At 40.6% G+C, this 24,951-nt stretch overlaps 1 long non-coding RNA gene across 1 annotated transcript; it reads right to left on the minus strand.

The window, feature by feature from the left end:
* Positions 1–1,471: 1,471 nt before the first annotated feature.
* On the minus strand, positions 1,472–10,105 carry LOC144799404 (uncharacterized). The gene is made up of 3 exons (XR_013603808.1): positions 9,704–10,105; positions 3,058–3,150; positions 1,472–1,539 (listed from the first exon to the last, which is right to left on the minus strand). It is a non-coding gene; the product is annotated as an uncharacterized LOC144799404 (long non-coding RNA).
* Positions 10,106–24,951: the final 14,846 nt, after the last annotated feature.

A 24,951-nucleotide genomic window follows, 5' to 3' on the forward strand; every position in this document is an offset into this window, starting at 1 on the left:
GAGACAATGGAACACAAGACACACTGAACTGACAGAAATGGCTGGAGGTTGCATGACCCAACACCTCCACTGAAGACTTGCCTTGGAGAAAGTCAACAGATTGTGGTGTGCAAACCACAGCTCTGAGTCCATGTAAGTAGGACTACTGCACTATGCAAAAACTGCATAACTGAGATTGAGTTGCTAATTATGAAAGTGCTTTAACACACGTATAATAGCTTGATGGTACCTTGCGATTGTCATCCTCAAGTACGTGACGGACAGCATCCAGATAAAAGGCTCCTTCTGAATCTATTAAATAAAGCCATACACCAAATGTTCATAACACATATATATTGACTTTGTCTAGTAAGATCAAGATTAATACATAAGTAGTAAAGTTTCCACTATCAACTGTGATTACCACCCTGAGGGTCTTATCTTTCAGTTTTGGTTTGTGAGTCTCTTACTGTGAGCCACATGGGGCTATCAATGCCTTCCTGTTTTGCCGTGCATGTCTGTGTCATCATGTACCACTGAGCGTGTCTGTGTCGACCTGCTCCATATTTTATTTCCCTTTTTGTTCCTGTCCAGTGTCAGGATCGGTTTTCACAGTGTCCCTGTCCCATTAATGGCTCACAATGGGAACAATTAACCGAAAAGAAAACAATGGCACTCCTTTATTTCTTCACCATGATTCACATAATTGAAGTTGATGTAAGCAAGGCTTTATTCATAAATTGCAGTGCTCTACCAGGAAAAGTTGGCAGTTAATGTAGCTGAAGAATATAAAATTGAAGTATTTTGCTTATAGCTGCACCATGTTGGACAAGTAAGGGAGTAAGTTGGGAATACAACTTAGGGCTCCGGATTCTATGACAAGCATTATATCCCTTTAACTATTTTCCCTGCCTAAATTACACACTGCCACCCACCCACTGACAGTCTTACCAGTTTCCGAAAGGAGCTTGCAGAGCAGCTGTAATGTTGTGGCACGGGACTCTGCACCTATCTGCATCAAGCTACTTTCAAAATATGTATGGACCTCACTAGAGTGAGAATGGGCTGAAAGAGTAAAGTGAAAAGAAAAAATAGACATAATTGAAAAATTACACAACATAAAATTATGCAAGAAGGAACTCAACGCTGGGGAGCAGCCCATCAAGGCCATTCTTCAACGCATGTCCAGGAGGTATGTTATCAATGGTCTGCAACATTTAATGATGATCTTACGAGCACATGGTACTCATGTGACTACTATAGCTGTATATAGTAAACTGGGCACCATATTCCAGTAGCACGCCAACCAATGTACTGGGGGGGAGATAAATACTGAAGCAATAGTAGCTTTTAAGACGATCAAGTTACGTGCAGGGCAGTGTACAGAAATTAATGTTACAGAGGACCTGATCCCTAGTAAAGGCCAATATATACTTGCATTATCACAAATATATACATACATACATTTTTGACCAACTCACCCAGTGACAAGATAATAGCCGTGGACAACTTGAGTGGCTCTTCTGTTTCATCGGAAACCCCACTTGAGGGTGTGCAGATCTGCCAATAACAAAGCCATAATAAATAATAATAGAAGCTAGGCTATCTGAAAGCCAATCCCATACATCCAGACAGCAAATAACTTCCAGTGGGGGAATGGCAGCATAGGAGTTTGTCAGGACTTGTGGGACCATGATCCATACCACGCTACAGAAAAATTAATTGTGTGGAATACAGCATATTCAGGGTGCCCGATATTGGTGGAAGTGCAAATTCTCAGTTACCACTCTAAGATGGATGCCTTAGTTTCCTATGGTTTTTGGATAGTTTGTAGACTCAGAAGTCTGGCGAGATTGCCGAAGGTAGTGGTACTTAATGCTTTTAACAAAGCTGGCACTAGTGGCGGCTATTCAACGTAATCAAGACGAAGGCTGTTGTTACACTTCATCTTGGTTTATCTCTGGGGACGGTAAAGCTGTTCCCCTTTTGCGTCCTACGGTGTCTGGCCAGCATAGTGGGTTGCATGCTTTTCAGAGCAGGCCTTTTTTGCTTCACTTTTTGCCCATTTTACGTCCCAGGTCTCTAATCAGCAGAGTGGGGAGCGAGTGTTTCTGTCGGTGGCTTCATTAGGGCCTTTTTCTGTTCTCACCGCCACTTGCTGTTTCTGCTGTACCAATTCATTTTTTTTCTTTACCGGCATTCAGTTCTCATACTTTGGTCCTCATCAGAGATGCTTGTTTCCCATTCATTCCAGATTCCACGTGCCAGCATTGCTATTTGGAATTTCATGCTTGTGGCCGTCAAGTTGTGCACCTGTTTTCAGAGGGCCTTCTTATTTGTGGACTGGAGTCTTGAATGCTTCAAGTTTGGATTGTAAGGATATTCCAGAAATGTTGTGTATTTGGATTATTTGAACTAAATTGTGGGGTAGTTTCTGCACATATTGACTTTAGGAACCTTAGCGGGAAAATACTGATTTTCCTTTGATTCATGGCATTAATCAAATGTATATGATATAGACATATTATTATTAAATATATAGATTTAATATTGGGTGTACTGTTGTTGGGAAACTCATGAAGAGTCCAGTATATGTTATATGGTAAAGTCTAACTGGACAATTGAACCTCCGAGATAAGCTTTGTTAGTATTATGTCTCTGTTGTAAACCATTGTTATTGGGTACAGCTTTTTTCTTTCAGGTCTCCATCCTTGGTGTTCCCCCTGGGTCCCATCCCTTCCCTTTCCCTGTCACTCTGTTCCTCTGTTACCTATTATCAGAGCCAGAGCTGCCGAGAGGCAGACTTATGGGTGGTTCTTGCAGAGGAACTCTCAACACTGACAGATGTATATCCATTGTCTTCTTTCTTTGCATCCTAGAAGCAAATTGGTTCATATAGGATTTTTATGGATTATAATTTAATATTTTATGCAGGAGAGTTCCCAAATGTTGCCCTTTAAAAACACTCCTACTATAAATTGGATTAAGGTAGAAACTTTATTTGTTACAATATGTTACACAGGAAATATCTGTCGCCTCCCACTGAAATACTTTGTTTGTCCTCATGTATATACTTACCAGGTGATGCAAGACGGCAAGCACGGTTGGCACAGTTCCATTCAGCGCTCTGCAACTCTTAGTAACAGCTGCCTTGATGCATAACTCAAGGGTCTGCAAGGAGATAAGAAAATTGAGATGAGGCCAAAGGGCAGTTTGTGCAAATGATGATGGTCAGTGGTGAATTACAAACTTCAAAGTGTAAATTCTGTCTGAATGCAAGAGTGGGTTGGTGTGCGAATGAGCTCTCTTGTGTACTAATTCTAAATACATATGACCACAAGTAGATTTTGACAGATGACCGTGCTTATGTCTAATTTTTTCTTTCCTGGTTGTTCTGTTTTCTTGACTCACAGTGCCTTAAGATCTCTCAGATCCACGTAGTGATTTCGGTAGAGGTTATCTGTTGGAGTCAGATGTTGGATTTTAGTCCATCAAGGAACTAGAAGAGAACATGTTCAGCATTTAAGAGGGGCATGACCTAACACATGTAGCCTAGACTCACTTGCCATCGTAGGCCCTGTATTCTTAGCCACTGTTGAGGATGGCCCTTGCCATGGTTGTCCTCGTTCTCTTGGTGGTTCTAGTTCTCTTGGTTGTCTGCTACTCCTTCTTCTTATGGCACTGTCTAGATCCTCTTGGCCATCTTAGTCCCTTCCTTCATGGCCTTGGTCTTCCTGCTCCTGGTCTTCCTGCTGGTCTTGGTCTTAATGGTACCCATCAGTTTTGTTGATCTCTCTTTCCTTTTCAAATCATCATTCTGCATTTGCTTTTCCTGTCCCTAGTTCTCCTGATGCGTGTCCCGTTGTGATTCCCTTGATAGTTGTATCCTCTTGGTGGACTTGGTAATCCTAGTGTTCCTGATCTTCCTGGTTGCCCTGGTCCCTCTACTCCTCTTGGTCATTCTCCTCTTCCTGGTCTTCCACCTATAGGTTTTCCTCTTCATGCTCCTGGTTTAAAAGGTCTTCCTTTTCATAGTTCTCCTAATCTTCATATTGATTTTCATGTTATCCTTTTTCTAGGTCTCTTCCTCCTGATCATCCTCTTATTCTTCTTTCCCTTCTGTCAACTCATATTTTCCTCAAAATCATCCTACTAGGCTTCATCTACATATTCTTGGTCCTGGTCTCTAGGTATTGGTCATTGGCCATAAGTAGCCATAAGTAGCCTCCTGAGATCCTACTTCTGTTAAAAGGATTATCTTTACCATGGTGCTTATTGCTGTGTCCCTCCTAGTTGTTCTTCTGGTGCTCTTGCCCTGGTGTTCTCCAATCTTTTCATTCTTCTGGTCCCAGTCCTGCTGGTCCTCATGATCTTCATTGTCCTTATGTTCATGGTCCAGCTAATCTTGGTCATCCTCTTCCAAGGTCCTCTGGATCCTCTGGTGCTGTTACTCCTAGCAATCCTGGTGTTGGCCTTCAGGTTTTTCATGGTGGTCATGGTGGTGGCTGCTGTTCTGGACCTCCTAGCCTCCGCTTTCTCTTCATGGTCTTCTTCCTCTTACAGGTCTCCCTCCTCCTGGTTTTCCTCCTTATTTTCCTAGTCCTCTTAGAAATCCTTTTCCTATTCTTCCTGGTCTTGATCCTCTTGGTTTTCCTAGTTCTTGGACATGGTATTGGTCCCATGTTGGTTTAAGTTTTCCAAATCCTCTGGTGGTCCTGGAGTTTCTAAACTTCTTGGCTGTCCTGGACCCTCACCTCCCCTTCTACTCATCCTCATGGCCATCTTCCTCCTCCTCATTCTGTGTAGGGTCTTCACAGTGGTGTAGGTTCTCCATGTTGACCTGCCCATCTTCTTCCTTCTTGTTCTAGTGGTACTGGTCCTCCTGATGACCCTCCCTTTCCACTTGCACATCCTTCTTCTCCATTCCATTCCATTCCAAAGTAGCTTTATTCGAAGTATACTCATAAAAGCACAAAACAAACAACATTTAGATACAGTTAAAAATGCCTTGGCTGGATAGTTAAAAATGTTTGATAAAACTTAGATCTCAGAGCAAATGGACGAGATAAAAGTTACACCCAGTTAAAATAATCAATCACATGCAGTGGCCAGGCTAGGGAAGTTCAAATTAATGCTCACTAAAGAATTACCCAGATTTAGGTTTCAGCCTTATAGCCCACGCCCATCCTAGGTATTTGGCTACCGCTATTGTGATAAATGGTAAAGTGTTGGTGCGCATAAGCCTTTACGCTTCGGCACTCCTAAATGTGCAAAGTAGGTTGCACACTGGAGCCAGCCAAACTCGCCTAGGGAGTGCATAGGCGGGAGAGGCAAAAAGCACGTGGGCAACTGTTTCGCTATGACTCCCACAGTCAGGACAGATGTTATCACTTGTGGGAGTCCACCTGGACATAAGGGACTTTAAAGGTAAGGAGCCTGCCCTGAGTTGGAAGTAAAGCTTCCTATCTCTCGGCCTGGTGATATTATCCCAATAGGATTCTAATCTGGGTGTGAGTTTTGTTTCTAAGAAGATTCCCACCATAGAAGATGAGTCAGAGTTACTCCAAGCATTAAAAGCAGCCCACTCCCAATGCTTTTCTTTTAGGATGTTTTCAGAGGGAAAAGAAGCCTCTAATGGGTTCTCCCATAGCATTCTCATTCCCAGGCCAATCAGGCTATTCCTAACACCTCTTAACCAACCGATTTTGTGGAAGGCATCAGATTTATGATGAGAGTTCAGATGTCGTTCACAACCTGCACCAATATAAAATCGGACGCAACTTGGGGACATCAATAATAGCTTTCCTACCCAAATCATATCTAAGTGGCTTAAGAGGGGTGCTTTGTGGGAGATTGGTAATGCTACAGAGGAACTTATTTTCAGAAAGAGTTAAAGGAGCTGCTTTCTAAAACCCCCATAATTTGGCACCATAAAGTGCGGAGCTAACAGCTTTAGATTCATTAACTTGGAGGACTGGTCTAATTGGTTTTGTTAGAGACCTTTTATGCTCCAGACTTAAAGCTCCCGTAACTTGTCGATGTTTCAGGGCTGCTATCTATATGGCAGTCCCACTTAAGGTTCTTCTTTAACTGTATACCCAAATAGGTAAAAGCCCTGACCAGTTCAAGTGGTTGTTTATTCATAAAAACCCTCCCCTTAAAACTTCGATGCGGATTAAAAGCCATTAATTTCATTTTTGACACATTCACTTCCAGGCCTCGAGCAGCACAAAAATCTTCAAAAATTGATAGAGCTCGCTGGAGGCCATTAGGAGTCTTGGAAATAATTAATGTGTCATCTGCAAACATTAAAATCGGAATTTTTACACCTGCTAGAGAAGGGGCATCTGTATTCACTGGCAACAAACGGTCCACTATTCCATTAATATACAAAGAGAATAACGTTGGTGCCATGGCACAGCCTTGCCGTACCCCTCGTTCAACCAGAACTTGGTGGTGACCCTACCCTGCCCACCCCAGCGGATTCTAGCATGATTGCTCACGTGTAGCCTCATTACGAAGGTTAGGATGTTGTCCGAAAGTCCTAATTCCCTCAAAGTCACCCATAACCGGGAACGGGGGACAAGGTCAAAAGCTGAACGTAGATCAACAAAGGAAGCGTAAAGGCTGCCCTTGCCCAATGTCACAGTCTTCCACTATAAAAGAATAAAATGAATGACTTGATCAATGGTGCTAGTGTATTTACGGAAACCCTCTTGGAAAGGGGACAATATACAATTCTCTTCAATACAGTCTAAGATATTGTTCAGGATCAACCTCCCAACTACCTTCTGAATCGTATCTATCAAGCTGATAGGTCTGTAATTCCCCGGTTGAGTTTTATCTCCTTTTGTATATACTGGAATTATCACGGCCCCTTTCCAGGAAACCGGGATCGGGCACCCTGGGCTGTTGCATTTGCCATCAACAAAATGTATCTACCCCATCGTATTTTGTCGTAGAGGAACACATCCGCAGGGACACCATCGGGTCCTGGCGCTCTACCTCCAGCAACTGCACTAAGAGCTGCTAAAACTTTTTTGTCATTAAAAGCCTCATCAGTATAAAAAACATAACTAACTTCTTCCATTTGATCATCTAAAGGGTTACGCGCATATTGGGGCCTAAAGTAATTAACCCATCCTTCATGAGAGACATGACTTAGGGGATGATCAGGTTGACCCCCTCTGCCTCACTTAATGATATTCCAGAATAATTTGGCATTATTTTGCAAACTAGATTCTTTTAGGTCCTGCCATCTAAGCTCATTCCATAGGCACTTGGCTTTATGGATAGCTTTTATGTATTCATATCTTGCAGTACGGACAGTACCCATTTCCCCAACCCTGATAGCATTGCCAAGGGCAATTCTTGCTTGCATAAATTCATTGTTATATCACCGAAAGGGTTTGGAGTCAGCTAGTTTCTGGCTTCTATGGCGCTTAATAAAGTGGCTACTTGTACATCTTCTCCTCTTTGGCCTCCTGGTTCTGGTCCTTCTGGTCTACTTCATTCTACTTATTCTCCTGGTTTTACTAATCCTCCTCTTTGTCTTGGGCATGCTGGGCCTTATGTCCTTGGTGTCTCAGTCATCCTGGTCGACTGTGGTTTTTGGCTGCCTGATCCTCCAGGTTTTTCCCATGGTCCTCCTGCTATTGCTTTCTCGTCATTATCTTGGAAATCCAGTTCCTTGTGTTCCTAATCCTGCTAGTGATCTTGGTCCTCCTCCTGCTCCTCCATTCAGTTGTACTGAACTTTTTGGAGAGTCTTGTTCCCTTGTCCTCCTCTTCTGTTTGACCTCCCTTTCACCCTCCTGTTTCTCCCTGTTCATCCTACAGGTCCTCTAGTTATCTTCCTGCTTCTCCAAGTGATCCACACTCCACTAATGTAGTCTCATCCAAAGTCAGCAAAATACACCCTCAAGCCAAAGGGCACACTTAGATGTAGCATGGGTGGATGAACACTATTGGAAATACATTTTCCCCTTTTTTCCTGTTAGATAGTAAAATACAGACATAATTGGGGTGCTCCTCTAAAACCTGGATCCATGTATGCGCCGCTACATCTGTTTCACTATTAACAGTTGTGGACCAGGATTGCTCAATGTCCCTCTTGCACCCCTGCACACTGTGAACCATGGGAGTACAGAGGAGCCTAAAAGGATAGTGTTTGCTTATGAGGCAGGAGCTGCAACACAGAAGATGGGTGACGACTAAAAGCAGTTTTAGGAACACATTTAGCTACACAGATGCTAATGAGGAGAATGATCACCTGCAATTAAGGCTTGTAAGACTCATTGGGGGAACAACCTCAAATTATGTATATGTTCAATATGCCATACAACAAAATTCGGTCATGTTTTTATGTTTGTAGCTGGTATTCAAATTTTTATTACAAGTGGAGACTGTCAAAAGAAGGACTTGTAAGGAAATTTGAACATCCTGTCCTTTTAACTGTAAGTGCTCAGACCTAGCAGAAACTGTTCCACTTTGGGCCTCAACATTAATCTACAATTCTCAAGCCTTAAAAATAATAGTTCTGTGGAAATGAAAATTGGCAGATTGGAGACGTAATGATTCTAATAGTGTGTCCACCAAGGTCTACGTCACTCTTGCCTTTTCAGCTAATACAGTTCGCACGTCTCTAACTACGGACTCTTTCCTTTGCTAATATTTGTTTTTATAGCAACTAAAAGTAGTATTCTATAATTCCAACACATTATTGATTACCAACATGATAAATTTCCAGTGCTCCTCTCAAGACTTCACTGTTTTACCTGTATGTTCGGTCACCAGGAGTGCAATGCAAAGTCATTGGGCTCCTTAGTGAAGGTCATTTGTAAATTTACTTGTATTTCACAGGGTGTAAGCAGCCTCTCAGACTAGAGAAAATGCAATGGCACACTGTTTGTTATAAGAGGTCACTAGGGCTTTAGTAAGCCCAATTACTGCTTGGGACCTATGTCAGGGCTCTAGTGACTGACGATCTGCTGTTTTGTTATGATTAACACATCAAGATGGAGCATCAGTATGCTCAATTTCACTTCTATAACCAATTTTACTTACCCAGTATCACAACAACAGGTGAAGCACATTTCAGCACTGTTGATGTTTATTTAAATTCTAGCACAATTGCTTCGGTACACATTTCTCCTTTATTAATCCCGATTTCATATGTAACAAATACAAATGTGCATTTTGCTTCTCTGGCTGCCTTCATGGATTGTGCACTAATCACAATTGAGCTGGTTCAGTATTTGGAATTAATGTTGGAAAACTATAGTCCCTGTAATCCAAAACAATAAACCAGCTCAAAACTGAAATAATTACCAGGCGTGAATGTGTCAAATAGTGGGGAATTACTGTCCAAATTGGTGTGGTGGTTCTATTTCCCAGGGGTATCTAAGGGGCAAACTTGGAATCATACATTTTTCCTACATCCCAAAATTTCTGATACCCACAACATTGGTACTGTTGGGAGTGGAATGCCAATATGTTGGCCCAATGTACACATGATGGAGGCCTGAACCATCTCACAACTCCACCTGTGGTGTAACTAACTCACCAATGGAATCCTGTAGTTCTGTATTCAACCCTCCTTTCTCAATAATGTAGTGTTTCATTGAAGCTAATCTCTCATTATGGGATACAGTGTTCCTTATGAGTGGATCATTTGGGATTGGTTGAAGTGGCAAGCATGGACAGCAAATAAAGGTCACACTCACCGTGAGCAAACGAAATGCCATATCAGCAGGCAGCTGGGGCTGGAGCCTTTCAACTTCATTGACCAACCAAGGAAGCTCCTTATCTAGTTGCTCCTCTGGCAGAACAGAGGCCAAATTTCCCAGAGTGGTGATGACCTGCCCCCAGACCTGTTAAGATAAATTACACCAGGTTTTCAGTTCCACACACTAGACATTAACTACTAAGAAAAGATGAGCCACATGTGGAAGTAGAGGGTTCCCCGGAGAGGCAGCTGCACTTGACATCTGTTCACTAGGAAGTGATTCTGTCATGCAAAGGCAGTGGTTTGTTTCACTGGCAGAATATTCCAATAGACAAAACTGATTCTCTAAAATAGAAATGTTATCCATGAATTTGTTTCGCTCTTGTCTTATTTGGATGAGGGTTCCCCACTCACTCTCTCTATTTTCTCCCTCTGCCCAGCTCTTTAAAAAATATATATTTCCCCTGCCTCCTATATATGGACAGGTTGTGGTAGACATAGAAAATACACTACTGCAGCTGCGATTTTATTAAATTGCCCTAGAATCTAATTCTGTCACTTTCTTTTTCAAAAATACTTATTACACTTACTGTTCCCTAATACTTAAGTATTATAGCATGGTTTAGCTTTGATTTTGTTTTATATATCTGACCTGATAGGAATTTGATACTTGGTCGTGTACAATAAAGGTTTTTACACATTTTATTCAGCTACATAAATAGAGATCACAAGTCTGGGTCAAGAGAATGAATTTCATATTGTTTTGTATTTCATCAAATGAAGTATATATGCAAAGGCAGAGGAAGGGGTAGTCAATGTGTATGCATCAGTTATCTCACAAAACGTAACAGCTCTAAACCTTCATCCACTGCACTCTGTTCCTTACCCACTTTACCAACTCACCTCCTGCAGACTGGGGATGGTTTCAAGAAGAAATACCTTACAGGTTGAGTAGGCTTCAAAGAAAAGTGTGACTAGAGGAGTATCTACACTGGAAGCAAACTGGCCTGATAACATCTCAATGACTGCACAAAAATAAAAAAATTACTGTTAAGTTCAAAGGCTTAAGTGTTGCATTAATCTACACATGTACCACCTTGTCTGGTAGTGCATAGGACATACTGAGGAAAAACAGTGCAATGTTTCTGCTGATAGGAAATTATTTTTTAGCAGGTATTAGACTCAATTCACATAGGTATTCTCTGACTCTCATAGATACTGTAATGGTATCCATTTCGATCATGCATCCTATTGCACTTTTGAAGCATTCTAGACAATATATGGTAATAAATCCACATTACTGCATCTCATTGTATTGAACTAAAATGAAGGAAAGGCAGAACATGTGTCACCAGAGTACTTTTTACATTCAATTAGCAACAAAGCAATTTAGTTTGTACAGTTTTGTTGTTTATGAAATAAGAGTGGAGAAATCGGATTTTGCACAACTTATTACTGTATGACGATATTTGCCCTCTTGGCAAAATAAAAAAAAGTATGTAAAAATATAAAAGATGATGCATCCGAGCATTCCTTATCAGTAATTTTGTGAATCATTTCATGTGGTTAACAAAGAAGTGCTTGTTCAGATATCACCAGAGTAAAAAAGTGGTGTAATGATTTTGCACTATTCTGCTAATCAGGCAGGAAGACACTACACTGGTTTTAATCTCACATCTAAATAAACACTGATTCATTCAATTTCCTATATTAAGCATAGCAAAACGTGTGAAATCACATTGCCCCTTTTTCTGTCCTAATATTGAAAATGTTTAGTTGGGAGCAAATCTTTCTTCCTGCATTCTTTATTTTTCAAGAGGCAAAAATGGTAAAAATATGTTTACTCCATGATTTGCACCAGTCTAAATCTTTACTTAACACGGTGACTAGTTTGCAATTGTGCGAGCTCTAGGTTGCAACAAGATGTCTGTGCCATTGAAGTGAACAATTACCTCTGGGAAATGATGTACAATTTCTACAGGTTTTAATGCTTCACTTCCTAGGGAGGTAAGTTCACAACATAAGGCCTGATTCAGGCTGTGGCAGATGGGTATCCCATCACAAACGTGATGGGATAGCCCGGCCCTCTTATTACACATACAATAGGATACAACTTGTCCACCAAACTCTAAATCAAGCCCTTCGTTTTTTATTACTGAAAAGAATAGGGTTTTTCCCGGAGGTGCACTATACAGACTAGAGATGTGTTCCAGTCATTACATGGCAAACTTGACACAGCAGCTCAGCATGCCAGTTCAATTGGCAAATGTACTAGAAAGTAGTGGAGTTACACATTATGCAGACCATTGTTGCAGTTGAGTTCTGATTTGTGCCACAAATGAAAGTTTAGTGCAGATAAGTAATCAGTTGTTGAAAACGATGGGATGAATAGGGACTGTTATTCTCTGCACCAATCAGACATAAGAAATTGCATCTCTTTGCATGAAGGGTGCTCTCAGGAAATGTTACAAAAGTGAACTTAATAAAGGTGTCCTCTCCCAACACTCTCCCAACCATCAAACCGAACGCGACCGCTCCACCAGCGCAGGTGCACACCAAGACTAAACCAATATTTCTGGTTGATTGTAGAAGCAGTCTTCATTACAGGAAAGAGCGTTCTGAGAATCAGATCTAGATATGGTTCCATTTCCGGTCCTGTAAGAGAAAATAGGATAAACAATATTAATTAAACTAAACACTAATACCAACTTAAGATGATGAGTGTGCTGCAAAGGTGGTGTTGGTCATGAAACATATTGTAAAAAAATCTTGATGCATGGCTTTGTATATTTTCCACCCAGCAGAACATAAAACGTAATGCAATAAGCGGAAAAGAACGTTTCAAATTGTCTTTTCCCAGGATTCATTTGCACCTTTTTATGACGGTGATGAAGGAGTTCGGCATTATAGCAGAGTTGCTGCATTTACAGAAATTCTAAATCCTTGTACAAATAAAGGCTTAATAGTTAAGTAGCTGGTTGGTGTAGAGCTGTTTCTGTTTTTAACAGTTTTTCCTCAAGAGACATAATGAAACAAAACCTGTAAGGGACATCTGGTACTGGTATGTGGTGCTAAAATGTGAATCTAAAATGTGAAATTACTAAATTTCAACAAATCTAAAACAATATGTATCATTTGAACATAATAACCAAAATAGCAGCAATACATTTGCATCTTTCAAAAGTGGCTGTCAGTGGACCTGTATTTAAGATGCAACCATTCACTTCTAAGGCGTCTTGCTGGAGTTCCATATTTTGAAGCCTTCTGATGGCATTAGCACGGAGAAGCTTGTTTCTTTAATTAGCACTGTACAGAAAGTAATCGTTTTGGAGCTTATTTGAATTACCATTATGACATGGGGTTGCAACACATAGTGGTGCTGTTGTATTTCCTTCCAATAATTGTCACTTCCTTAAAAAATTAATTGTTTTAACTATGCGGGCTGAAATGGCAAAGGCATGGGCATGGGACTTTATTCTGAATGCCACAATCAGTTTGAAATATATGTAGAAAATAACTTAAATATACCCTGTGGCTTCTTTCCACTTTCAATTTGCATTGTATATGCAATGCTAGTGATTGATCCATTCTCAATCACCACTGTAAAATGCATAAATTCACCATACTGTTATGGGTTTTGTACAAAATGTAGAAATACTTTAAACAAGCAATGGAGTAAGGGAACTGAAAGAACAATGGAGTAAGGGAACTGAAAGAACATGTTGCCACATGCTTCAGAGCCCACTCTGTGTATTTGAGTGTTGTGATGACATGAGCCATAGACAGATAAAACTATTTGCAGACAGACCTAAAATGAATGTAGAATCCGGTAGACTGCCACAGAGCACAGTGTTTGATAACAACATAGCATTTTTTCAAATTACCGTATTGAATTGTCATTTGATGAATGGCCCAAAAAACAATCTCCTCTGGAATAGAAGGCACCGTAAACAGATTTACAATCTTAGAAGATATTGACTGTGGTATCCACTTGGTAAGAGAAATTTGACACATTAAAGCCATCCTTTCAACTTCAGGCGAATTCTCCTAAATATGCAGAAATAGGAAATATTGGTAATTTGAAACATTTGTGACAAACAAGAGGAGAAAAACAAATCCAAAACAAGTATTAAGTACCATGGATCAGGTATAGAGTGAACATTGTGAATACAGGAGATGCTTGAACAAATCAATAACGGCTTCCCGTCCGCCATATTACATGTTCCAACTATAGGATATAATGGAATTGTAATACGGTGGTCGGGATATCCCTCACGTTTTTTATGGAGTAAACCTGTCCTCCAAACTCCTAATCAGGCCCTAAGACTCAATTATCAATAAGATAGAAGCGGAGCAAATAACAACAATGTAATCACTCCTTGAAATAGACCAAGTAGAACCAGCAGTTACCAAAACAGATTGAAAATAAGGCTGTAGTCTGAGATTTCTTGACCCCTAGCAGCAAGAAAGTTTACAGGATAAAAATGGGTCATAATAAAATTATAAATATATTGGTACCCCCAATGAATGAATAAATAAGTCCATCAAAATATCAGAAATTCTTGTCTTTTCTCAATTTCACATCAAAAAGGCTTTTCTTTTTTTTATAAATGAATGTCTTTCTGCACTGCAGAGGTGTCCAAAAGTGACTGATACCATTTAGGATGTGCACCAAGTGTATTGCTTGGTACAGGCTGAGAGGTGCGAACTATTCAACCCAGTCGCTTTCTGTATTGGCATGGGGCATATATCATCAGAAATAATTAATTCTATTTGGCTATTCTCTAGACCTGGATTACCTTAGTGTTTTATACTTATAAAATATCTGTACTAGGGGTATGAGTTTGTGAAATATTTAACCTCTTTTCAACACAATACTGGCCTTAGAGACTGCAATATCTTTTTGAGCGGAACAAAAGGTAAACTGGCTTTAAAAACACTGAATGATTATATTTACAAATATTTTACCTATTTTAAGTCTAACACAAATGTATTTTAAACACTCTTATTAGGATGGACTGTCTTAGATAAAAATACATGGAAATACATGATAAAGCACAATGTCAATAAATCAACAGTACTGTAATGGTATAATACATTAACTACATGCTAATAACAATGTGGTGTGTTACGAAATAGGTCTACAGTTGTTTCATCTCCTTGTATATCTTGATAAAAACATGACCTTGCTAGTGAAGTCCTGAAGTCTCAGAGGCCAGAGAGGGTGCAACAGTGAAAAATGTGTGGCACTTCCAAGCTGCTGTTCTGTTTTGTACTGCCAGCATATCTAAACACATTTGGAGGTGGGTATATTACTTAACTTCATTTTCATGGGGATGACTGGGTTTCTGAGACTCTCCGTAGCACCTCCCAAAGTGTGCCTCGGTAGGCGTGCTACCTTTCCACCGCTTCCCTTAGAGTTAGACATCTTCTGCGATCCAGTTTGCCTTTGCCAGTGCTTAGTAATTTGACAGAAAGACCTGGACAAAAGTGTTCCCTCATTTGTATGGGCCCTAGCCTCCTAGCAAATGGTGTAATGCGTCTTGACACAGTGTGGGGGGTGAAATGGGTGCAAGTACAATGCTTGTTACAAAAGGCCCAGCACATGCCTTGGCAGAATCTGCTGCAAAACAAACACCACCTACCTCCTGTGGTTTTTGCCAATGTAGTCCATGATTTTAAATGAGTGCAGCCCCGAACTCTCATCCCCTTTCTTACTCTCTCTTCTCTCAGTTTCTCACACACATAAACAACTACACACACAAACCAGTACAGACTTGCACACACATTTCTGTGTGCAAATCTGGTACTAAAATAGGCAATTCATTCTACAAAATACAAATCAAGATCTATGAGAGAGCTTTACCTTTGAATCTATTAGTTTGTTATATACGGATTGACTCTATTTTGTGTTCTCAGCCCTTGCCTACCTGTGGAATGTAAAGAAGAATCTGATTCTCGGTGTTACAATATTGCTACCTTTGCTAAGATATTTCAGAAGTTCTTTAGGAGTGAAAATATGGAATTTGGGGCCTGATTTTGTATTTTACAGGCAAAGCAGTGTCCTCCAGGGTGTCAGAGGACATTGCGTCCGCCACCCCAATGGTATTTGAGTTGTTATGTTTCAAGCTGACCTCTTGCCCAGCGATCATCTCTGTACTTTGAAAGGAACCACTGTCACAGCTGTTTCCATCAAGGTACAAAAGGTTTGGTGGATGGCCATCCTCGGTTTGACAGCAGTTCACCAACTATTTAACTTTTTTTTTTCAGAAACCCATGAAGCGGCAGTTTCTGAAAAACAAAAGATTCATGACTTCCACACTCTGGGAGTTTTCTCCCAAGGTGTGGAGATCATTATTGTTTTTTTCCTGTCCCTCACAGACAAGTTTTTTTGCAGTGATTGGCAAAAGAAAATGATTCTAGGCTTTGGTCGACTGAGCCATCAAGAAATCCACTGATTGGAAAGTTGTAGTCTGCCCACCTGTAAATAAGGCAGGTGGACAAAAGCTTGGAGGGCAGGGTACTCCGTCATATTTGCAACGGTATAACCTGTACGCCAACCTCTAAATCAGGGGCCTAATGTTTGTTATAGTCTTATTAAAGGCTCTGCAAAATATATAAAGAGGTGAAACAATCATAGACCTGCGTTGAAATCCACCGGTTTCTCTCCTAGATATATATTGAGCATCATATTGTTACAAAGAAATATTTACTTTGATGAATGCTCATTTACTTTTTAATTGATCTATGTATTTACAGCTTTCTGTTGTCGTTAGTTGTAAAATAAACCTCTCTTTCTTTTACTGTCAATGTGCAGAAAAAATAGAGTGGATAACATTTGAGATGTTATGACTTTTTCCATTTGACCAGATCAATGTTTTTCTATTGTTTAAGGTGTGTTAGATGTATTCGTAATTCAAAACCTCTGAACACAATATGCAAAAAATGTATTTAATAGTTACAAAAATCACAACCAAGTATACCATTATTTTGCAATAGAATCAGAGATAAAGCAGAACAGTTTTATTGTTGCATGTTTTATGGGTATCGGTGTGGGATGTTGTGTTTATGTTTGAGATAAGCTGTATAGAGTAAAGTTTGTGAGACTTATGATTTGGCGGGCATTGAGAGTGACAGTGGTGGTGCAGGAGTTGTTGGTCAGTATGTAGGTATAAATTATAGGATGTCTGGTCTGGGGGTTAGAATTTACAACAAGGCAGTTGATTTATTTGAGGGTAACATAGGGAGGGCTCTGCGCTCAACCAGGAGTAACCTTGACTTCTGGGCCTCCATGCCTTTGTCGGTTGCGGGGCGTGTGGCATTATTAAAAATTATAACCCTCCCCCGTTTACTCTATTACTTTGTTACCCTGCCGATTTGGATACCTGGAAAGTGCTTTGCCCAATTCAACTCCATGGTTTCGAGCTTCCTGTGGGGAACAGGACGAAGAAGAGTGTCTCTGCCGACCATAATGCTCCCGCGTTGGGAGGGAGGCTTTGCAGTGCCGGATTTGAGGGTTACTACAATGCAGCCCAGTTCCAATGGCTCACACAACGGCTGGCAGGGAAGCTGGGAATGGAGACAAACCAGAGAAGAAGGGACCTAGAGCTTCGTCACTTGAGTCGGATTTTGCTACCGTTCCCGATGCGGGAACGTGAGGTATCCAGGGATCTATGGGTCCTGAGGCAATGTTGGTATAGGGCTATATGACGCAATAAAGGGAGCCCGGCATATACCCCTGAGATCCCGGTGTGGTTCTGTGAGGAGCTCACCCATGGAGGAGATTGACAGCGGCTACATGACTGGGAGGAATCGGGGATCTCCTCCATTGGAGATCTGTATAAAGATGGTACACTTTTACCATTTCAAGACCTCATGCAGAGGCACGAACTTTCTGCTCAGGACTTTCTCTTGCACGCAGGATTAACCGCTGCTCTGCGCAAGCACTGGAAAAAAGGGTTAGAGAAACCACGGGTCTTACTTCCCTGCCAGTATGTGGTCACCTCTGTAGGTAGGATCAAGGCGGTGACGTGCTTGTATCGGAGGTTGACGCAGGGCTTGAAGACACCTCTGGAGGGACTGCGTATTAAGTGGGAAACTGACCTGGGAACGCCTATAGAGGAGAAACCTTGTGAATTGTTAATGGAACGGGCCTGGAAATGTTCCCGAAACGCGAGATTCCAACTTATTCAATTTTATGTGTTTCATCGGGCATATCTTACACCTCACAAAATTAATGAGTTTTTTGGCTCCACGCTACCTGCCCACGATGCAGACTGGAGGGTGCGGTATGCATACACATGTTCTGGGATTGTCCGCTGCTTCGTGGATTCTGGGGAGAGGTACTGGCCAAACTGACGGAGGTGACGGAGAGGGACCTGCAGAATACTCTAGGGGTGTGCCTGTTGCACTGGTTTCCCCACACTTCCCGCAACAAAACCACCAGTAAGTTCCTAGACCTGGGGTTAGTTCTAGCCAAGCGTGAAATCACTAGCCATTGGAAGGCGTCCACGGCCCCTAGCGTTGCGCGCTGGCTAAGTGACTTTACTAAGTGGGAGGATTGCGAGGGGACGCTCCGCCTCCAATTAGCTCGGAGGACTGACAACAACAAATTCTGGGAGTCGGCGAGAGCCTGTGTGGCGTTGGTGGATTTGCAAAAGAATCCAACTGAGGATGATGACTGACCTCGCCGGCTATTGGTGCCCTCTTTATTATATGAGACTGCAACAACAGGTAGTGAGTTGAGAGAATGGGAGGACCGAGCGTGGAAGTGGGAGTGTCCCTCCGGCGCAGATGTGGACTACTGACATAGGACTAGGGTGGAGTATGCAGAACACATTATGAGCATTACATGCACGGCTAGGGAAAGCGACATGTCTGAGGGGAGGTAGGTGGTAGGGTTCGGGGGGGTAGAGGGCGGGGAGTTTGAGTTGAAGGGGGGATTTTGTTCGTTTTTATACATGCTGAAACATGGAGGCTGAAAGTGCCTGAATAGGCTAAGAGCAACACAATTTAGCCCTGTAGAACTGTGTCTCGGGTTCACTGGGATATAACTCTTGCTATTAGAAAGGCCTCACTCTATATGTGGAACAAATGGATGGACTAACACAGACTTGGCGGGGCGAGGCAAAATCTGGATGGGGACACAATTATTGGTCAAGTGTTGCGAGACTAAGGTAATGAAGTTGCATGTATCGGTGAATTGTTTGTGCATTGCATGAAAACCTAATAAAATATGTTTTAAAAAAAATAAAAAACTTATAGGATGTCTGGTGCAGGTGTTAATGTAGGGTACCGAAGGAGGAGGAATGTAGGTACAGAAGTAAGAGAGACTTAAAGAGTAGGAAGTGGCGTGTTTCCTATTGGTGGATTAAAAGCAATGGTCTCTAACTAATCAATCACATGTTACTAGTAGCTCGCACTCTGCCATTGAGTAGCTCACATATGATAATTGCCTGTCAACAAGCTTGAGAATATACAGGTGCCCACCTGATAACACAGCTATTTAAAACACAGCTCCCGTTCCTATGATTTACTCAAACGCTGACAGTGCTTGAGGATGCAGACTACCCTTTTCTGAAAATAATTTCTTCTTTTTCTACTTCTTTCTAGCCTCTTTTTACATGTATTTCTGTTTTCCTTGCTTTTATGTCTCTCTTTCATTTCTCAATGTATTTTACTCTCTCTTTCTTGCTGTCCTCTTTCGTTATTTTTCCCTCTTTCCCGCTTCCCCCCTATTTGTTTACACTATCTCTTTCCTTCCGTCCTTTGTTGTGCATTCTTTTTCAGTTCTCTTTCTTTTTTTCTTTTTGGCTTAATATTCTAATTGATATTTTTCTTTCTTTTTTTCTCATTTTACCTTTTTTTTCAATTTTTCCTCCATTTTCCAGTTCTTTGTATCTTTCTTACTATTTCTTTCTTCTCTTTTTCAATCTTGTGTCTCTCAGTAATTCTTTCCTTTCTTCTTTCATTTTTTCTTTTTTCTCCAATTTCTGTTTTTCTCTTTTCTTCGTTTATTATTCTTTCTTCTACTCTTACTTAATTTTCCTCCCTCTCCTTCTTTTCTTTTGTCCTATCTCCATCTTTCTCAATGTTTTTCTTTCTCTGGTTGTTTCCTTCTCTCCCTTCTTTTTTTCAGTCTTATCTGTTTTCTCTGCCTTCATCTTCCCTCCTCTGTTATTCTTTTTCTGTATTTCTCCTTTTGGTGTTATTACTTATTGTTCTGTTTCTTTCTTTTGCTCCTTTCTTCATCCACAAGGATCTTTTCTTAATTCCACCTCTGACCTGATCTTCTCCCTTCTTTTTTCTTCTACTTTTTTCTCTTATTTTTTTTCTTTCTTTCCTTCCATTGTTTTCTCGCTGTCTTTTTCTTTCTCTCACCTTCTTCCTTTATTCTTTCTCTGTTGTGCTCTTCATTCTTTCGCGTACTTCTTTTTTACCATGCCTTCTTTCTTCCTGTATTTTCATTCATTCCTTTCCTAGTTTGTTTCTTCGTCTTTCATGTCTTCTTAATTGCTTTCTTCCTTCATTTCCTGCATTTGACTCTTTTCTCTGGGTATTTTGTCCTCGTTGTTTTTTCCCTTTATTTTGTTATTTGTTTTCCTATATTTCTCTTTCTTTCTTTCTTTCTTTCTTTCTTTCTTTCTTTCTTTCTTTCTTCCTTTCTTTTTTTCTTTCCTGATTTCTTTCTTTATTTTGTCATTCTTTCTTTTTGTTTTATTTATCTTCCTCTCTTATACTCATCTCTCTTTCTCTCTATTTAGGTGTTTCAAGAGCAAAGGGACAACACTGATCCTCAGGGACCCCAATTGTAAACCTTTGCGTTACAGCTCCTGTTCTATTAATACTTTATGCTCCCTGTATCTGGAATGAAGAACTTAAGGGTACTCTAGGGGCAGTGTTTAAGTTATTTGGTCTCTGTGTGCATTTATAAAATTCCTATATTAGACAGTAGCTCAGGGAAGGTTTGAGACTCCTGATTTAAAGAGTGTAATTGACCTCTAGGCTGCATGTGATAGGGAAAGAAGTATATGCTAGCTAGTTGAAACTGATGTCTTTTGTGATGCAGGAGTGTAGAACAGCAAACATTGGGATGTAGGTTTCATGTACGATGTAGGTAGTGAAGGTGTGGTATGGAAGTGCAGTGTAGATGCAGGTTATAGTTTAGCTGGTGGTGTCAGATTACCCTACAAAAGTATGAGAGTGTCATGCTTACCCTAATGTGCATTGCATAATGATGTTCAGTACACTCATTTTCTACAGGCAGACCATTTAAGGCACACTATTTCTTTCTTCCTCAGGACACACCCTAATATCAATATAATAATTCATCACTATCAACTCTAAAGTACTACTACACCAAACTAAAGGACCTGGAATGATAAAAAACATAACATTCAAACACTAGATAACAAAAAATTAACTGTTGTCTTTTGAGTGCTAACAGCAGAGAAACTCCTTACTAAAACATTTAAAAGGGAATAATTGAATATTGCACCCACAATAGTATCAGAGATGGTAGTTAAAAAGATCAGCACATTGCATTTTACTCCTTCCTAAAGAATTCTTAATGGAAATACATGAGAAACCGGTGTGTACATAACAAAACTGTTTTAACATGCCATATTTTATAGTTAATTACTTTTTTATCTGTACAACGGTTTTAATTAACTATGCACTTTGCAAATAAAACGGACTTACTTAAACTTACTTAGTTAATAAGACCATTGTAAAAATAATGTGTATGGATACAGTGTTACGTTAAGTGTTTGCAGTTTAATTGAAATAGAAATACTATGGCTGAATTTCAAACTCTGTGAAATCAAATATAACTTCTTGCTGCAGACACAGCTGAACTAGCACCTAATCTATCATATAGGTCCATCTGACATAATGTTATGACACAGTTGCAGCTGACAGCCCTTAATTTATTAAATCTGTCATCCTTTGTCAAATTCTATTGAAGGTGTTGTACCTGAATAGCATGGTCAGAATATTGACTGACATAATACTCTGTACTAAACATTGTTCATAAACATTATTGCCACATTTAGGACATGATTTTTATGTCAAATGATCGACTATTTTTAAATTTTATTAGAATTCCATAGCAGCAAAGTAAATAATACATAACTGAACACATACATCAAGACTTCCACCATTGCCCATTTTAAGCCCCAATCCTAACCAATGCCCTCGACATCAAGTTAACATGAGGTACAAACTATATGATAGATAATAGACTTAATTACACCGTCATATACTCCCTCACGGATGTACGTGTTACGACGTCTGGTATTACCACGCGTACCGTTACAACGCGTCTTTTACAACGCAAGTCGTTACCACGACTTGCGCTGTAGGGGTGCGGACTTAGGAATAGTTTAATTTACTATTCCAACACCAGCCTATGTACAGTAGGGAAGGTGTTGGACTAGTAAATCTACTATTCCTTGTCCATTAGCGCCCTCCAGCGCAAGTCGTGGTTACGACTTGCGTTCTGAAATACGCGTTGTAACGGTACTGCGGGGTAACATCCGTGTCGTAAAGCATGTTCCCCCTCCCTCACCACCCCCAAATCATTAACCCTAATCTCCTTTTTCTATATATCCTTTACCAGGATATAAACTGTATTCCATGTGGTACTCATTGAGAAACTTGGCCCGCCACATCTCAAAGGGCGGAGCCTCTTGCTGTAGCTAAAGTGAGGCAATTGCCAACTGAGCAACCACCGTGGCCATAAAAATAGGATAACGGTGTTCATATAGTAGCTGCCCCTGGCGGAAATCTTCCCCAATACCAAGCAACATCATAGACTGAGAAATTTTAACACAGTCCCCGGTTATTTCTGACAAAAACCTCTCTATAGATTCTTTCAGAGTGTCCAATACCGCACATGCAAAAAACACGTGCACAATGTCTGCACTATCCTTTCCACAGAGGCAACACTTCCCACCATGCTGACCCCCCCCCCCCACTTCATCATTTTAAGAGGGGTATGATACAAATTTAATAACATTTTATAATGATGACTTTTAAGGCTGGCTGCAGGAAAGATCCTCCCTGTCAAATCAATGGATTTTTCCAATGAGATTTCAGGGTTCCCCAACCATGTTCTCCATCTCATATTATATTTTTCTAGATCATCCGTTCTGCCCTCTAACAGTGTTTTATAAATTAGCTCGATGTTTCTCTGCTGTCTAATAGATTCTACAATTTTAAACTTCATAATGCAAATAGGGTGTTTTCCCAGAAAGTCCCTTACTTGTAAGTATTTAAAAAATTGAGTTGTGGGTAGATGGAATTAATCCGCCAACTCCGCAAATAAGTGTAATCTCCCATCATCATGATATAAGTCGCCAAGTCAGGTAATCCCCTTCCTTCTCAAGCCTAAGGCCACCTGGTCCCAGAAGATCGGGGGCAGCACTCCTGTGGCATTAGTGGGGGTATACATGGAAAGTACTGGAATCTCGAAGCTTTTCCGTACAGTCTTCCAGACTTTAAACACAGCATTTAATACCTTGAAGTGCGTTCTTTTAAAATAACTGCTGTCCACTCTTTTGAATAGGCAATGCTTGACCTTTGACCCTAGAATCATCTGATAAATTGAGGGGGCTTTGGCCAGATTACTAATCTCTTCTCCAGTACGTAAAATACGTGCATTAACCAAAATACAGGAATAGTAATACAAAGCAAAGTCAGGGATAGACCATCCTCCTCTTTCTCAAGAAGGAGTCATATATCAAGCAGCCCTACGAGGTTTCCAAGGGGCCCACATAAACTTAGTACAGAGAGATTGTAAATATGTAAATATTGAATTTGCTTATCGGATACCTCCAGGGGCACAGCCCTAAAAAAATACATAACTTGCGGTAAGACATTCATTTTCAGAACGTTAGCTCTGCCACTAATGACAGATGGAGATTCTCCTACCTTTCAAGTGAGCATTTTACTCCCCAAATAATATCGCCCCAATTAACCTCAATGATCTCTTTAACAGAGGTACGGATCTTAATACCCAGATAGATAGCTTCCTTAACACACCTAGCATCCCCATCCATTGCTTGACTTGTACATAAAATTTGTGTTTTAGCAGTATTAAGTTTATACCCAGAAAGTGCCCCAAAAGTCTGCGCCAGGGATTCTATTTCAGGTATAGCGAGACAGGGATTACAAGTAACAATCGCTATATCATTGGCATAAACCATTACAGAATACTGTTCTTGTTGTACTTTACAGGGCAAAATCTTTCTACTTTGTTCTAGCCTAAGAATAAAAGGGTTAATATACAGCGCAGATAAAAGTGGTGAACAAGGACAGCCTTGTCGTGTGCCTCTAGAAATCGCGATGGTCTCTGAGTAATTTCCCATTGAGCAAATTTTCACTGAGGGGAGATGATAAAGGGCATTTAAAGCACGTATATAGCCCTGCCCGAAACCCATGTGTTGCAGTCCCCATGAGAGGAAATGCCACAAAACCCGGTCAAGCGCCTTTTCGGCATTGAGTAAAATCAGGCCAAGTTCTCGAGATTCTGCCTGTACGATATCTTGGAGAGTAATTACTCTACGCACATGGTCTACGGTCCCTCTCCCAGGTATAAAGCTGTGTTGTTTTAACAATACTATTGATGGTATAATTGTTGCCAACCTGGTGGCCAAGATTTTTGCATAGATTTTACCGTCGGCATTAAGAAGAGAGATTGGATGATAAGACCCCGGTAATTCAGATGGTTTCCACTTTTTCTTCAACACACAAATATTGGCCTCGGACCAGGTTCGTGGAATCTCCCCTTTTTGTGAAGTTTGATAAACTTTAAGCATATCATTTTTTATCTCCTGAAAAAAGATCTTAAATACTTCCAAGGGGAGTCTGTCTGGTCCCGCAGCTTTCCCTACTGCAAGAGAATTTATGGCCTGCTCTAATTCCCCCATCCTAATAGGTTCAACATCCGTTTGAGCCAATTGGCCCCATAAAGTGGCTGGAAGTCCCATATCTGTCAGAGAAAGGCCCCCAGTATCGTTCTCTGTATATAATTCTGTATAAAAATCATGAAACACTATAAGAATTTCCTAGGGATCAGACACAATAACCCCATCCATTCTTTATTCGTCCTCTTATATTTGCAATTTCTAGGCTAAACATCGGCCCGTGGCCTCGCCATACTCGTGACACTCTTTTCTATATGTTTGATATTTTATGGTGCTCTCCTTGCTCCATTCTAGATTAATTTTGGCCTTACATCTCGCT

Source organism: Lissotriton helveticus, chromosome 12, assembly GCF_964261635.1.
Source record: "Lissotriton helveticus chromosome 12, aLisHel1.1, whole genome shotgun sequence".
In the NCBI taxonomy this organism is placed as follows: Eukaryota; Metazoa; Chordata; class Amphibia; order Caudata; family Salamandridae; genus Lissotriton; species Lissotriton helveticus.